Genomic DNA, 15556 nt, shown 5'->3' with positions numbered 1-15556 from the left:
ATTTTGCAGATAAAAGAACTGCAATGCAGAAGATTAAGGGAAGTCCGAGATCACACAGTTAGGAAAGATGGGTAATCTTCCTGAAGAACCCCTGTTCCTAATTGCCATATTATTCTACAAAATGATTCCACACAATTGGGGAATAGTTACCTGGGAGCTAATATCTGCCATTTTTTTTAAAAAAGGTCTTTTCTTGCAATCTTATTTCCAAATGAGTAAAGTTTGAGATATTGTATGCTATCTTTCTTACTGTAAGTTTATTAGTGTTACTACTTAATTTCTACAATAAAACATTATGATCTTTCAGGAAATTCTTTAGGATATTTAAATTTATCATCTATTATGATGTAGAAGGTTAAGGAGAAAGTTACTTTTACAACACTCATCTTTGACACAGCTACTAAATTATGTTGATGCTCACTTTGACAATTACATGGTATTGTTTTAGGTCTTAAGGCAAAGAAAAAAGAATTATTTATCTCACTCTGGAGACATATGCACCTAAGTGAACTATGAACTTATTCTATGTGTATTCAGACATATCTCTGGAAGCCCAGCCTTAGCAGGTACAAGATGATGGTCTGGATAATTGTTAACATAGCATCATGGCATGTTAGGGTTGAAAGAGTCCTTGGGACCAGCCCTGTTATTGGGGATGGAGAGGGGAAAATTGAGGCTCAGGACCAAGGACAGCGATAGACTCATCAGTAGCCTAACAGTGGTTCTACTTTGGATAGGAGGGTGGAGAACAGGAGTCAATTCAAAGCCCAATATCTTTGCGCTGTAATCACAGTTGCTGGTCATTTGGGATGTATGTACTGAGAGAAAAAATTGGAGGTTAGAATAAGAAGGTTGCTCTTGGCTTAGGAAAGGAATCTTATTTTTGACTGAGCTCTACTTTGCTTTTGAGGTAAAATTGGAAAATATTTGCATTCCTCTATCTTCACCTTACTCTTTTCCCTTCATCTTAGTGTCCTTACCAAATATTTTTTTGTTTGTTTTGATGTTTGAGAAAGAAAAAAAAAGTCTTATTTGAATTTCCTTTCAATGTGCCTGATTGAAAATTGCAATCATGTATCAAGTGATTCACTGGTAGCATTTATATGTAATTATCTGGGCGAGAAGCCCTGCATAAAAGCAATTGTGTTGGGTGATTCCCAATTATCCACACGCAGCTAAAAGGATATGTGTCCTTTAAAATCTCCAGGTGCCATTTCAGGAAAAATGCACAAAGCAAAACAGAAATATACTGTTCTCAGCCAAAAGCCTCTTTTAGAACAAAGTTTTAGATAACAATGATCTAGATAACAATGGCTAAACCAGGGATTTTCAATCTTGGCACTATTCACATTTGGGCCGGATAATTCTTTGTTGTGAGAGTTATCCTATGTATCCTAGACTGTTCGAGCTCTCTAAAATGCAATTAGTCTTACCCATGCATGCATTTCTTCAATGACAATAAAAAGCATAGCCTTTCAAGTTTCTAAAAGCACAGATTCAAAAAATCCAGTATTCACGTGAATAGCCATTTTCAAAATATTTAAAAATTGCATCTCATTTTCCCTCATAAAAGTCTTGTAAGTCATGTTAGAGGTTTGTAAATATTATTTCCATCTTACAGGCAAAGAAACAAAGTCACAGTTAAGGTCCCATAGCTAGTTTATGGAATTATAGATTTAGAGGTTGAGTCTCTTGCAATTGCTTGCAAAGCTCCTGTCAGAGAGGCCATCATGGTTACAGTGGAGTGTGTAGCTGGGGACAGCTTGTGTTCAAACTTGGTCTTACTAATTACCAGCCTTGCAAAATTGGGCCAGTAGTTTAATCTCACTATATTTTAGTTTTCTTATCTGTAAAATAAGGATGTTTACATTACAAAGTTCAAAGATACTTTATAAGGTATTGTGAGGAATAGATGTTCAGTGCTTGTATATAGTAAGTGCATAGTAAATATTAGGTATTATTATCAACTACAATAGTAACAAGAATTATACCGTTCTTCCTATTATTATTGAGAATAAGAAATGTAAATATAGACTGCCTAGATTGGGAGCCAAGCTCCATTTATGAGCCATGTGACCCTGCAACACTGATCTATCTGTCCTCTCTCTGCCTCAGCTTTCTTATCCATAGAAGATGATAATGATGGGAACTGTCTTACCTTATAGAATTTTTGTGAGGATTAAATGCCACATAGTAAAGGATCATTAAATAGTGATGATGATGATAAGGATGCTGATAATTATTCACTAAATACAGTGGCATTTTTTTCATACTCAGGTAAATTTGAGTAATTCTTGTCTGATGCTACCTTTATCAGTCAGGATTTTTGCTTGTAAGTCAGAGAAAGTAATAGTTGTCATCTTAGATAAAAAGGAACATTTTGGACAAATATTCTTAGACAATCAGAGCAAGGCTGGAGGTCTGGGTCTGGAAAGTGGTGAGATGCCAAGAGAAAGTAGAAATCTGGTATCACTCAGCAGGAGCAGAGTGAATGTGATCACCATGATCAATAGCCTCTATCCAGTCCCCACAGCCTGAGCTACTCCATGGAGAGAGTAAAGGGCCCTGGAGAGGGTCTGCTTGGCTGCCCCTGGCTGCATGGGGCTGGGGACAGACAGCCTGCTTCTTCGTGGTTTGTGGTGAGTGGGCACAGCCTCACTCCAGAACTGCACAGCATCTGGGACAAAGGTAACTTCTAAACGGGGCTGGGTGGTGTTATGAGGAGGCTTGGGTGGTGGGCAGCCAAGGGCTATAAGTGTCTCTTATACTTTCCTGCTAGCATATTTACAGAAAGAGGGAGAGAGGGAGAAAGAGAGGGAGGGAAGGAAAGAGAGAGAGAAAGAGAGAGAGACAGAGAATGAGAAGGTTTTCCCTCTAACAAGTAATTATGATGGTACTGACTAGAAGTAAAATTTTAATTTTTAATGATAAATTACTTTATTGAAACAGATCAGTTTTAAAATTCTCTCAGAAGGTAGTAATCTCAGTAAAGATACAGACATGTTAAAAATAAAAGAAAACAAAAATTAGCTGTCATATCATATAAAAATGTTTTAATAAAGACACACGCGAAGTGCTTTGGATTGACAGAGAAAAGGCATAATTATGGCAGCGACGTGAGCTCAGACCTGAAGTAGCACTTGACCGGGAAAGAAAGGGAAGAGAACATTCCAGGCATAGAAAAATCAAAGGCGAAAGAAATATCATAAGAAAGAGACAAAGGTGTAAATTCCAAGCTTCTTTTAACCACCTGTCCTATCATTCATATCTCCTTTGTTTTGTGGTCATTTCATGGCCCCTGCAATTTTTTTAAAGCAATAAAGTTGCTGTATAGCAGTCAGACATCCCTTTAGATCGAATTGAATGTGAAGAGCCATGATTCTGGAATAACTACACACTAGCAGTATTTCTAAAAGTGCCATCCTCAGTGGAGAAAGCCATTATGTGGATACCATGCAGGAAAGGGGAGAAGTGCCAGCATTTCGAGGGGAACAAAATTTTCCTCTGCCAATCTAATTCCATTTTAACAAGCCCTTAAGCTTGTTTTGATAATACTTAAATCAGGAGTTCTGGCTCAGGTGCAACAGTGGTTATATCTGTTTAGATAAAGTGCTGCAGAGGGTGGTACATTTGTGGAATGAATTAGCAACATTAATTACCCACTAAAATTAATTAAGGTAAAGGCGGAACTTAGAACAAATGACCCATGTGGGCAATTAGAATAGTTCTACATACATAGATAAATCTGCCTTTCTTTTTCTGCCTAATCACAGTAAAATGGATCAGAATTTATCTCCTTTGGAGAAGTCTTAAAAGAATCAAATAGACAACTGTAGCCTGACTTTACATAAAACGTGGAAAATGATGATGTCAGATTTTGGTCCACTTAGGCCAGGACTCAGCAGACTTTTCCTGTAAAGAACTAGAGAGTAAATATTTTAGGCTTGAGGAGCCATAAGTCTGTGTTGCAACTAGCCAACTTTGCCTTTGTAGCCATAGACAACATGTAAGGAATGGGCATGGTTGTGTTTCAATAAAACTTTATTTATGGACACTGAAATTTGAATGGTATATAATGTTCACCTATCATATCATATTATTCTTTTGTGTTTTTCAACCATCTACACTAATAAAAGAGAAAGATGCAAATTAACCATCACTCTGTCACTCGGCTACACCAACAAGCCATGCCCACCAGCCAATCAGAGCAACTATGCAAAGTAACCCAACTAAAATGGTGGTGGCCACGGAGCTGGAGCAAGCAGGAGGCTTGGGTTGCCCCCGGCGAGGGAGGAAGCCAAGCTTCCCACCTGCCCTGGGTCTGGGCTCTGCTCAAGGCTACAAAGTTTCAATTATAGAAGATAAATAAGTCCCAGATACCTGCAAAAAAAGGAGAGGCTGGGAGCTTGGGTCTCCGGGGGGCATGGCCAGCCTGAAAACGGCCCTCAGCCCCTCACCCAGGCTGGCCAGGCACCCCAGCAGGGACCTCCACCCTGAAGGGGGTGTGGCCATCCCTAAAACAGCCCTCAGCCCCTCACCCAGACAGGCCATACCCCCATTGGAGGCACCTCCACCCTGAAGGGGGTGTGGCCATCCTGAAAACAGCCCTCAGCCCCTCACCCAGGCAGGCCATACCCCCATGGGGTGAGCCTACCCTGAAGGGGTGTGGCCAGCCTGAAAAAGGCCCTCAGCCCCTCACCCAGGCTGACCAGGCACCCCAGCGGGACCCCCACCCTGATCCGGGACACCCTTCAGGGCAAACCAGCCAGCCCCTACCCATGCACCAGGCATATAATAAAAGGGTAATATGCATATTGACCCTAACAGCAGAAAGACTGGGAATGACTGGTCACTATGACACACACTGACCACCAGGGGGCAGACGCTCAATGCAGGAGCTTCCCCTGGTGGTCAGTGTGCTCCCACAGGGTGAGCTCTGCTCAGCCACAAGCCAGGCTGCCAGCTGCCAGCACAGCGGTGGTGGCGGAAGCCTCTCCTGCCTCTTCAGCAGCACTAAGGATGTCCGACTGTAGCTTAGGCCTGCTCCCTGCTGGCAAGTGGACATCCCCTGAGGGCTCCCGGGCTGCCAGAGGGATGTCTGACTGTCAGATTAGGCCTGTTCCCCTGGGGAGCGGGCCTAAGCCAGCAGGTGGACATCCCCTGAGGGGTCCCAGAATGTGAGAGGGTACAGGCCAGGCGGAGTGACCTCCCCGAGTACACAAATTTTTGTGCACCAGGCCTCTAGTTTAAAAATATAAAAACCATTCTAAACTTGGAGGTTGTACAAAAACAAGTAGCAGACCAGATTTTGCCCATGGGCTATAGTTTGTCAACTGCTGGTTTAAGTAATGAAAAAATGATGAAATGAAATGACTAAGATCTATGGTTCCATGTGGTCCAAATCTGGCAAAAATAAGTAATATATTTACTAGCCTACCATCCCTGAGATAAAATGACATAGTAGAGCAAAACACATTTTTAAAATCATATTTCATCAAGATGTGTGGCTCTTCTCCAAGATGTGACTTAATCACATGTTAATGAACCTTCTCCAGAAATTATTCATCAAACAAGTGCCTCTTGTCTATATGAGAATATGACTTTAAGTATTACTTGGAGCCAACTAGGGAAAATATATTTTAACCACACTTGAAATTTCTCCTAAATCTGTCTACATTTTTTAAAAAATTTCTTTATTGATTAAGTTATTACATATGTGTCCTTATCCCCCCATAACCCCCCAACCCTCCCCCACTCATGCCCTCACCCCCCTGTTGTCTGTGTCCATTGGTTAGGCTTATATGCACACATACAAGTCCTTTGGTTGATCTCTCCCCCTTACCCCCACCCTCCCCTACCTTCCCTCTGAGGTTTGATGGTCTGATTGATGTTTCTCTGTCTCTGGATCTGTTTTTGTTCATCAGATTATGTTGTTCATTATATTCCACAAATGAGTGAGATCATGTGATATTTATCTTTTTTTATAAGAATGGATATTTACTAGAAAATGAGACATAGATGTACCTAATAACACCAACATTGACCCCATAAGGTGTGCTGAGGGGAACTATGGCATTATATTCTCACCTGAGATTTACTTTGAAAAATAAAAAAAACCCCACAGAAATCATCAGTGCAGAATGCTTCTCCCAGATGTGAATAAATATCCTGAGATATTGTAGTGGGAAGGGGTTTGTAAACGTCTTGAATTTTGATGGGAAAAAAGGCTTGGGTTAAAGTTTGCCTGGAAAACTTCTATCCTTATATAGAACTCTTGTCCCATTAGGCATGGGCCCAAAAACCTTACCATCATACATATTTATAGTCTTGTACCTATATGTATGTGCATATACATATATTTCTATATACAATTATAAATTCTATGCATGCATCACTGTGTACATTACAAACACACAGGTAACAGAATGTTAAAAGGTCAAGAGAAAAAGAAAAATAGACATTCTAGTGCAGTGGTTGGCAAACTGAGTATGGTTCTTCCACAAAATACTACATGCGGGGGCACACATATAGTGCGATTGAAACTGCACAGAAGTTGGTATTTTGTGGAAGAGCCACACTCAAGGGGCCAAAGAGCCGCATGTGGCTCCTGAGCCGCAGTTTGCCGAACACAGTTCTAGTGTTTTTCTCTTCCAGTCCAATAAATCACCTGTGTGCTCTGGGGTGCATCCCTCACTCTGGAGAGCAAACATCCTATTGGCTCTGAAAGCTGAGATTATGGGCCATTTGTTTTCTGCTTCACTAAGGTTTTGTTTTGAATGGCTTCACCCTTACAGTGGTGCATGAAACACTGAATCATATTGTGGCCTGCTTGGGAGGGAGGATGCAGAGTTAAGTACATACAATATTCTTTTCAGCTGTGGCCTATGATGAGCTTGATAAACCTGGCAATTTTGATGAAGAAGCAGGTTCTTCCTGGGCACCGTCAGTCCTCAGGGTGGGTATAACAGCCACAACATGATAGGCACTTATTTTGGCACACACTGAATTTTATATTCATTCTGATGGCTGATATCAGGCAAAACTGGTCAGTTTTGAGGGAGTTTATAGTTTTCCTAACTGCTATTAAAAGCAGCATTTAGCCTTTTTGTGATGAGTGGGATTCATGTTATAGTGATGGAACCTAACATGATGCACATAAGAAAGTATCTGGTAATCTCTGCATTGAGAGTTTAAGATCCTCTGACACCCCTTTATGACATAGTTGAATGTGAATTCTTATCTAAATGTTGAGTAAAGGCTTTTCCATTTATCACAGTAATTGCTAACATTTGTATTTAGACAGTGATAGAAGTGGAGGTTAGAGAGCTAGCTGGCCCCTCTGGACTCACCGTTCTGTTGACACACTTACCTGTTCTCAGCCTCTAAATACTAGTACATTCTCAGTTATTTGGAAGAAGAGTTAGATCTTCCAAACCAGGTTTCATTTCTGAGAGAACCATCACAAGAAGTTGTCAAGAAAACCAAAGGAAGGCATGACTTTCACTTGGAAGTGCTAAGGATGTGTGGCCAGCAAAAGGGGAAGGACAATATTGGGAGATCAGTGTCTCTTTTGCATTGGTAGATGGAGGAAATTGTAATTTGGGGAAAATTTTCTGCCAAATTGCATTCTCTAACCCTCACATTGACATTCATTTTAAGGATGAAGATGTAAAAGAAAATAGAACTAATTAGGAAATTTTAAAATGGTGCCAAAATAAATAACATTTTAAAGTAAAATTAGTAACAGAATGAACAGAAATAGGCATAAATAAGGTGAGTAAAGCAGTAATGCTCATTACAAATATACAAACAATGATATAATACACTAGAGGCCCGATGCACGAAATTAGTGCAAGAGTAGGCCTTCCTTTTCCCAGCTGCTGGCACTGGCTTCCCTTCGGCCCCCAGCAGGAACCCGGCACCCGGGCTTCCCTCACAGCCCTGGCTTCATCCGGAAGTCATCCAGAAGGATGGCCAGTCTAATTAGCATATTACACTTTTATTATTGTGGACTAGAGGCCTGTTGCACGAAAAGATTCCTGCAATAGGCCTTCCCTTCCCGTGGCTGCCAGCACCGGTTTTCCTCCAGCACCTGGAACCCAGGCCTTCGCTCTGGCCGGAGCCGCCTTCAAAGCCTTCGCTGCTCTGGCCGGAGCCACCTTCAGTCTTCACTCTGCCTCTTCGCACTGTATGCAAATTAACCGCCATCTTTGTTGGCAGTTAATTTGCATATCATGCTGATTAGCCAATGGGAGGCATAGCGAAGGTATGGTCAATTACCCTGTTTGTCTATTATTAGATAGGATAAGTGGCCTGATATTTAATACTGGACCGATGGTCTAGAATGAACATAGAGTTGTTTTTTGCTGTTGTTGTTGTTTTAATACTAGAAATAACAGGTCATTGACAAGCATAAAAAATTATACTTGGCTACTTGGGGCATTTCCTAATTGAGGACTTAATAGACTCTGGGTGCTCTTTTGAGGTTTAAGATAATATAAAACCAATAACTTCTTTTTATGTTAGTGATAGACCAAATTCAATATCTACTGTAATGTTTTTGCCAAACATATATTAATATTTATCATCCTCTTCCAGACATTTTGGACATTGAAAAGACTCGAGGGAGAAACAGACCCCTTGCCAACCTCAAGGCCACTTTGGAATGGAAAGAGGCCTAATGTGAAGTTGAGGCTATAGGTCTGTGGTGTTTATAGACTTGGCATCACACTGTATCATGAGTTCTAACAATAAGTTGCCTTTAAAAGGCTCACAAGTCTTCCTGAGCTCACATGTCTCTTCACAAATAACATTTCGGTGAGTTGAATATAAATGAGCCAAAACCATGAATAATAGATTCCTTTGGATTTATAAATGAAAGGGGGAAAGAAAGTATGTGGTTAACTGTGACCAGAAACTGTAACTGTAGCTTTTGTTAAATGTTTGAAGAAGGAATCATTTGGTTCGAGAGACAGTTTACTGAGTGCCTCTTTTTCTGCTGGACATTTTTCTTCGGTTGGATCAGCTGCTTATTTGGTAGGATTTGATCTGGTCCCCAAGCTTTATTTATTTCCTTGTGGCAAATGCTCCTTCTGTGGGCATTACTTCCTCATTTCTCAAATTCCATATCTTTTTAAATGACTATATACTAGTATACATATATAGGCAATATTTCCACAATTGTCTTTTTCTCTTCTTTTGGAGTACATATTCAAATATTGGTAGGAACGTTCTCAGTGAGGCTGGAGGACATTTGAGCAGTAAACCTCAGAAAGCTGTCTGGTTGTAGAATGGAGATTATGCTCAGGATTGTCTACTTAGGCAGGGGAACAGAAAGAGGCAACAGGAAGTTAAATTAATCTGCCTACAAAGAGAAGTTTTTAAATTGGACAAAGTCAGAGCAAGGCCACAGGGTTTAAGAGCATGTCTGTGTGTATGGAGCTGTTATTTACATGACTGTGAGAATATGCTAAGAAAGTCATCTTATTCCCACAAAGAGGCTTCTTGCTCTCTGAGTAACTGAAGTTTTGGTTAACAGAGATATTGTGTCATGTCCAGGGTTGGAAAGTTAGACTCCATTTATTTTAATTTTGACACTTTCATTAGTTTTGGGTCAAGCTGATTGATTTTGGCTCCAGGCTGTCTTGAGCATGCAGGCTCCACTTTGCACCATCACTCCTTTTGGGATTGATCTTGTAGCTTCCTAAAAACTGTTTATGCTCATATTTATTGTCCATTTTATTGAATTTAAAATACAAGCCACCAATGTACAAAAATGGCAAGATAATCCTATAATGTGAGATTCTTGCCACCTGAGTCTTAAATTCAAGTTAAAAGCCACACTCATTATCATTTAAATCTTCTAGTTCTAGATTGAGATGTAGCAAAGTGAATGTTTGTGTGGGGGCATGGACACACATTTTAGTCTATTGGCTTTGAATCTTATCTAATTCCTTCAAGGACATTTGTGGCATATGGCTCAGATACATGCATTTTGTTGAATTGATTAGTTTTTTGGTAAAGATTTCCTCTACAACTTTATTTCGAGACAGAATCCTTGCATCAGACAATAGAGTTGGAGAAGACAGCCTTGCTCCCTGAACTGTACCCTCCAACGCTCTGTTCCTGACCTTGATTCCATAATTTTATAATTTTATTTTTTTGAAAAGCATTCCCAAATGGACAAACTCCAGGACTAAAGAAACCTGGGTCCATCCATCCCTGCCTTTAATCACGAAAGCATTTGGTGTATTTCTAGTGTAGTCTGATATAATAGAGAAACCCAGGCTCCTTAAATATTCTCTCATCCCCCACCTCAGGTCCAAATGGGGCTTTGAAAGTTTCAGGGGTGAGATGCTCTGCTGGCTTCTCTTGTCTTTCCTCCCCTCCTGCTCTGGCTAGCCCCTGCTCATGACCTCTCCAAGGCCAATCTCAAAGGGAACAGTCACAGGTGGTTGGTATAGTAGCCATCTGGTGTGGGTGCCTGTCGGCACAGTAAATAATCCCACATGGACTCATTTTCTCTAATACAGTGCTTTGGGCTGACACCTGTGACTCCTCCCCTGTTTCTAGGTTCCAGTGTCCACCCCTCCGTCTTGGTGTGCCTTTGCTCCTTCAGATAGAATATCGGTGCGATCCCATTTTAAGGGTTCCCCATAGCAAGGTCTATGTTTGGACTCTGAGAAACTTCTGTGGGTGTGGAAATGCAGCTTGACCCAATGTGCTCCCCTCCCCTTTTCTCTGGGCTTCAATTTTCACATGTCTCTCTAAGTCACTTTCCCTTGGTTCAAAGCAAAGCACCGTCTTTGCTTGTGTGTGTGTGTGTGTGTGTGTGTGTAGGGGGATCAGTATAGCTCACTGACAACTCACTCTAAAGCAGTGGTTCTCAAACTTGGCTGCACATTAGAATCACCTGGGAATCTTTTTAAAATCCTGATTTCTGGGCCTCATCCTCCGGAAATTCTGTTTCTTTGTTTTGGGGTGAGGCCACAACATTAGTAACAAAAAAAACAAAACAGAATTTCCGGAGGATGAGGCCCAGAAATCAGGATTTTAAAAAGATTCCTAAGTGATTCTAATGTACAGCCAAGGTTGAGAACCACTGCTCTAAAGAAATCTTCCCAGTTCTTCAATCTTTTCAGGCCAAGGTCAGCAACTAGCTAATGCTGGCAGGATCAATTTGTGACTGCTCTCTCCTCTCTCCATACCCCTTTTGAAGTCCGGAAGGAGTGGTATAGACTAGCAATAGTCTTCAAATATATCTGTACTTGGAGCTTATTGTTTTGTGCTTAACCTTAGAGGGATCATGTTAAAGCAGGCAGAGTGAGTGGCATTTAATAATGTTACACTCCCAAATCAGAAAATCCAGGAAAATGGAAGAATATTTTGGCAAATAGAACCAATGTACAAAAATGGCAAAATAAACCTGTAATGTGAGATTCTGGCCACCCAAGTCTACAGGGACAATTTGGGGCAGTGTGCTCAGAATAAAACCTTTCCATTTCTGACTTGGCCAATCTGCTACATCTTTATTTAAAGTGGTCTGTAATTTCCTTTTCTAATCTAGGTTTTGACCTCTAGGTATAATACTTCCAGAGAAAGAGGGCAGCTGTTTGAAATATAAAATCTAAGAACAAATGGATACTTTTCTTGTTCTAAATAGGCTCACAGGAAAATGTTTCCCACAATATTATATTCTGGTTATTTCCTTGGTCAGGTGGCTCCAATTCTACAATAAAACCTCTAGGCTTCTACATAGAAAAGGTTACTGTCCAAATACCAGGCAGGTCAACGGGTCCTCCTGAAGAAATAAGATTTTATTCCTTTCTCCATATTGTGTTTGAAATGGAAATAGACATTTATTGGTTTAAAAGGTTGTATTGGATCACTGGGATAAAATGATTACAATGTTAAATTCTTTTAAAATAGATGATCCTGTATCTGTATCATAATGGTGGCATTTATTTGTGAGTTATCTCAGATTTCAGATACTTGTTTGGGAGGTAGGACAACAAAGGACTCACACTTGTAGGTTCTGGTGTGCATTCTTAAATTAGATCCATCTGCTGCAAAACTTACATTAAAATCAATAATCCTAGAACACTTTCAGCTTGTTTTTCCTGGACATGAGATGAAGCGAGCCTGGCCGACCAGAGTCTCTCACAATGGACTCAGCAAGACCAGCGGTGGCTGGGAAGGAGGTGCAGCGCGCACTCTCATGAGCCCTGAAGGTACTGCAGTGGTGGCCGTGACCCTAGGGAGGAGGAGACGGTTGGTCAGAAGTCCTTCATCTGAAGTGTCCAAGGCTGGAAGAGGCCTGGCCTAACTTTCTTTATCAAAACCCTTTTCCAGGGCATGGGAAAGACGCCCACCTGCTGGGAAGGCCCACTTCCTTGAGCTCTTCACCCTTCTAGAAGCATTTGTCACCTGTGCTGGCTTCCGGACCTTTTCCTTGTTTTATCCCTGAAAAGGGAATTAGTGTCTCAGTCGCAGCTCCACTAAATGTGTTGGATATTTCACTCCCCAAGTCGGGTTCCTTCCTCCTGCCCCTATGGGGCAGGGAAGTGGCACTGGAGGTGAGTGGCCCCAGGATCTTGAAGGAGGGGCCTACAGAGCACAGAACTCTGCATTTTCTCCTGTTGCTGGGAAGCAGCCTCTTTAGTTCTCTCCCTCCCTCTGCCATACATCTTCAACCTTCCTGCTTCCTGTGAGGGGGGCTCATTAGAGCGACTTTGGACCGCAATACCTGCATGGACTTTGCAGACCTCTCAGCCTTTTTAGGGTCTACTCTGAGCCCTGAGCCCTGAGCCTGGAGGCTCACCCTGCCAATGCCTGCCGCCCCATTGCCCCATCAGCCCTAACTCAGGTCACCGGTCAGTCTTTATGGCACTTCTGCAGAGATTCTACTGTGCCTTTGACTCAAGGCCCTAAATGCTCAGAAGGCTGGGTGTGGTGCAGCTGTGGTCCACAATGTGAATTACAACCAACTGCTGACCATGATGTGGAATAAATAGTGTGGCAATCCGGTAGCAGATCTGGATCTGGTCTGTGTTTATTGGGGAGAGGAGCCCTGAGTGCCTGCGTGCCCTCTTCCTCTATCAGAAGGGCCTCAGGTGCTTCTGGTCCCAGACAGTAGCTTCCTCTTGGGCTATTAACCTCATTCCTTTCACAGGGGTTGCTGGTTTGCTAATTTTGGCAGGAGCAGTGATGATAGTTCCTTGTATCCAGCACCAGAAACAGCTCCAGTGAAATCAGCAACTGAAGCAGATTCGTACACGTGACTATCAGAATGGAGACCAGCATGATGTCCGCCCCATCTGCTTGGATGAATATGTGAATGGGGACAAGCTGAGGCTACTTTACTTTCTTGTTCTCATCCTATCACAGCCGCTGTGTGGACCCCCGGCTCACTCAGACCCGGAAGACTTGCTCCATGTGCAAGCAGCCTGCTCATTGGGGACCTGGGGAGGAGAAGCAGAAAGAAGAAACTCAGGAGCAAGAAGGTAATGAGGAAGGGGCGTCAAGGTTCCACCACCCTGCCTCAGAACGGACCCCACGTCTGGGCTCCAGCCACACAATTCCCACATCCTTTGCCTCTCTAACTCCGGCGCCCCTCGTTTTTCCTGGGCCTTCAACATATCCCTCACCCTCTCCATTCTCCTCTTCCTCTTTGGCTGCTATCCTGGTCTAATAATACCCCTCCCCCCCATACATATGCACCTATTTGCACAGCTCCCATCCCCCTTTCTTCCTTCAGTTCTCTATGTTGAGAGATAGGGGGCATTTCCACCCTCTCCCCAGGTTTCTCCCTTACTCAGACCCATTCTTTCCGGGGTTTGGGGGTGCAAAGAGATTGGGTCTTCACTTACTGGGTTAATAAAACTGTTTTTGTGAACCAAAAAAGAAACCAGTCAGATATCTTAGAAACCTGTCAAGCACAATTCGAAAGAGCATATTTTTATAATTTGCCAAGGGTGAAAAAAATAATTGAGACTGTTTAAAATTACTCTTATGGTGTCTTAAATTTACTTTGGTATATTAACATTTTGCATTTGGTCTCATAATGAAAATTCTCATATTTGTAAAAATTTCCATGCATTCCCTTTAACCATTTTTGATCAGGGTGAATAAGAATTAAGTAATCCACACGTATCTAAATGTTTAATTGCCATCAGTTGATGCCCAAAGCGTGCAAAGCCATTGAAATGTCTAGTTAGTCATGGCAGAAATTATTTGGTTTTGGGTCACTTGTCCTCTGCTTTTCCATGTGTTAAGTGGTTGTGTAAATACAATAGGTTTAATTGCTTTATAGCATGTGGTTATTTAGTCATTCATATGGCTAATTGGGGTGGAATTTCAAGAGAATGCTTTCTAGCTTTGTCTTTTCATTTCATGGAATTGAAAACCTATTTAAATAAAGGAAACATGGGACATCACATGCTTTTCACCTGAGACTGATAATTAATTGTTCAACCATGCCAAGTATTTTCTGTGTCTGGAGCTGCCTTTGTGTAATTGTTTAAGATGGTAGTTAGCAGCCAAAACTGGTTTGGCTCAGTGGATAGAGCGTCGGCCTGTGGACTGAAAGGTCCCAGGTTCGATTCCGATCAAGGGCATGTACCTGGGTTGCGGGCACATCCCCAGTGGGAGATGTGCAGGAGGCAGCTGATCGATGTTTCTCTCTCATCGATGTTTCTATCTCTCTATCTCTCTCCCTTCCTCTCTGTAAAAAATCAATAAAATATATTAAAAAAAAAAGATGGTAGTTAGCTAACTAGGGATCATTAAATACTAGAGGCCCGTGCATGAAATTCGTGCACTCAGCGGGGAGAGGGGATACCTCAGCCCAGCCTGCACCCTCTTGCAGTCTGGGAGCCCTCGGCGGATGTCTTACTGAACAGCAGTCGGACATCCTTAGTGCTGCCATGAAGGCGGGAGAGGCTCCCACCACTGCTGCTGCACTCGCCAGCCCTGAGCCTGGCTTCTGGCTGAGGCGCTCCTTCGGCAGGAGCACACTGACCACCAGGGGGCAGGAGCTGCCCCCTGGTGGTCAGTGTGCGTCATAGTGACTGGTCATTCCACCGTTTGGTGGATTTGCATATTAGCCTTTTATTATATAGAATGCCCTTCCATTTTAGAAAGTAAGGTCATTTTCACTCTTTGATGATTGTTAATGTTAGCTAAATTAGTTCTCATATGTATGGCCAATTTCACTCACCTCAAACTTCCAGACACTACATAATAATGCAAATGACTAAATACTTTCAGTATAACACTATTATTTGGATTAGAATGTTCTGTCTCATGAAAGCCTTGTCATAAATACAACACACTTTAATACTCCTATTGGAACACCTAATCCATTGTTATAAGAGCTATCTACTATTTAAGCTAATACGTAGTTTTATTTTTATAAAGATGCATTTAAAATCACAATTTTAGAGCTGAGATGGTCCTATTAAATCAATTGTAAATATTATTGCAATTGATTACCTGTTCTATTTACTAATGTTATGCTTCAGATTTTTATTTTGATATATCATACATCCTTTGGCAT

General features: G+C 41.8%; 1 pseudogene; it reads left to right on the top strand.

Annotated features, from left to right (window-relative positions):
* Positions 1-12719: 12719 nt before the first annotated feature.
* Positions 12720-13690, top strand: LOC102434646 (annotated as a pseudogene).
* Positions 13691-15556: the final 1866 nt, after the last annotated feature.

This window comes from Myotis lucifugus, unplaced genomic scaffold, assembly GCF_000147115.1.
Source record: "Myotis lucifugus unplaced genomic scaffold, Myoluc2.0 scaffold_0, whole genome shotgun sequence".
In the NCBI taxonomy this organism is placed as follows: Eukaryota; Metazoa; Chordata; class Mammalia; order Chiroptera; family Vespertilionidae; genus Myotis; species Myotis lucifugus.
The sequence above is the reverse complement of the archived record's forward strand: the minus strand, read 5'-3'. Positions and strand labels throughout refer to the sequence as shown.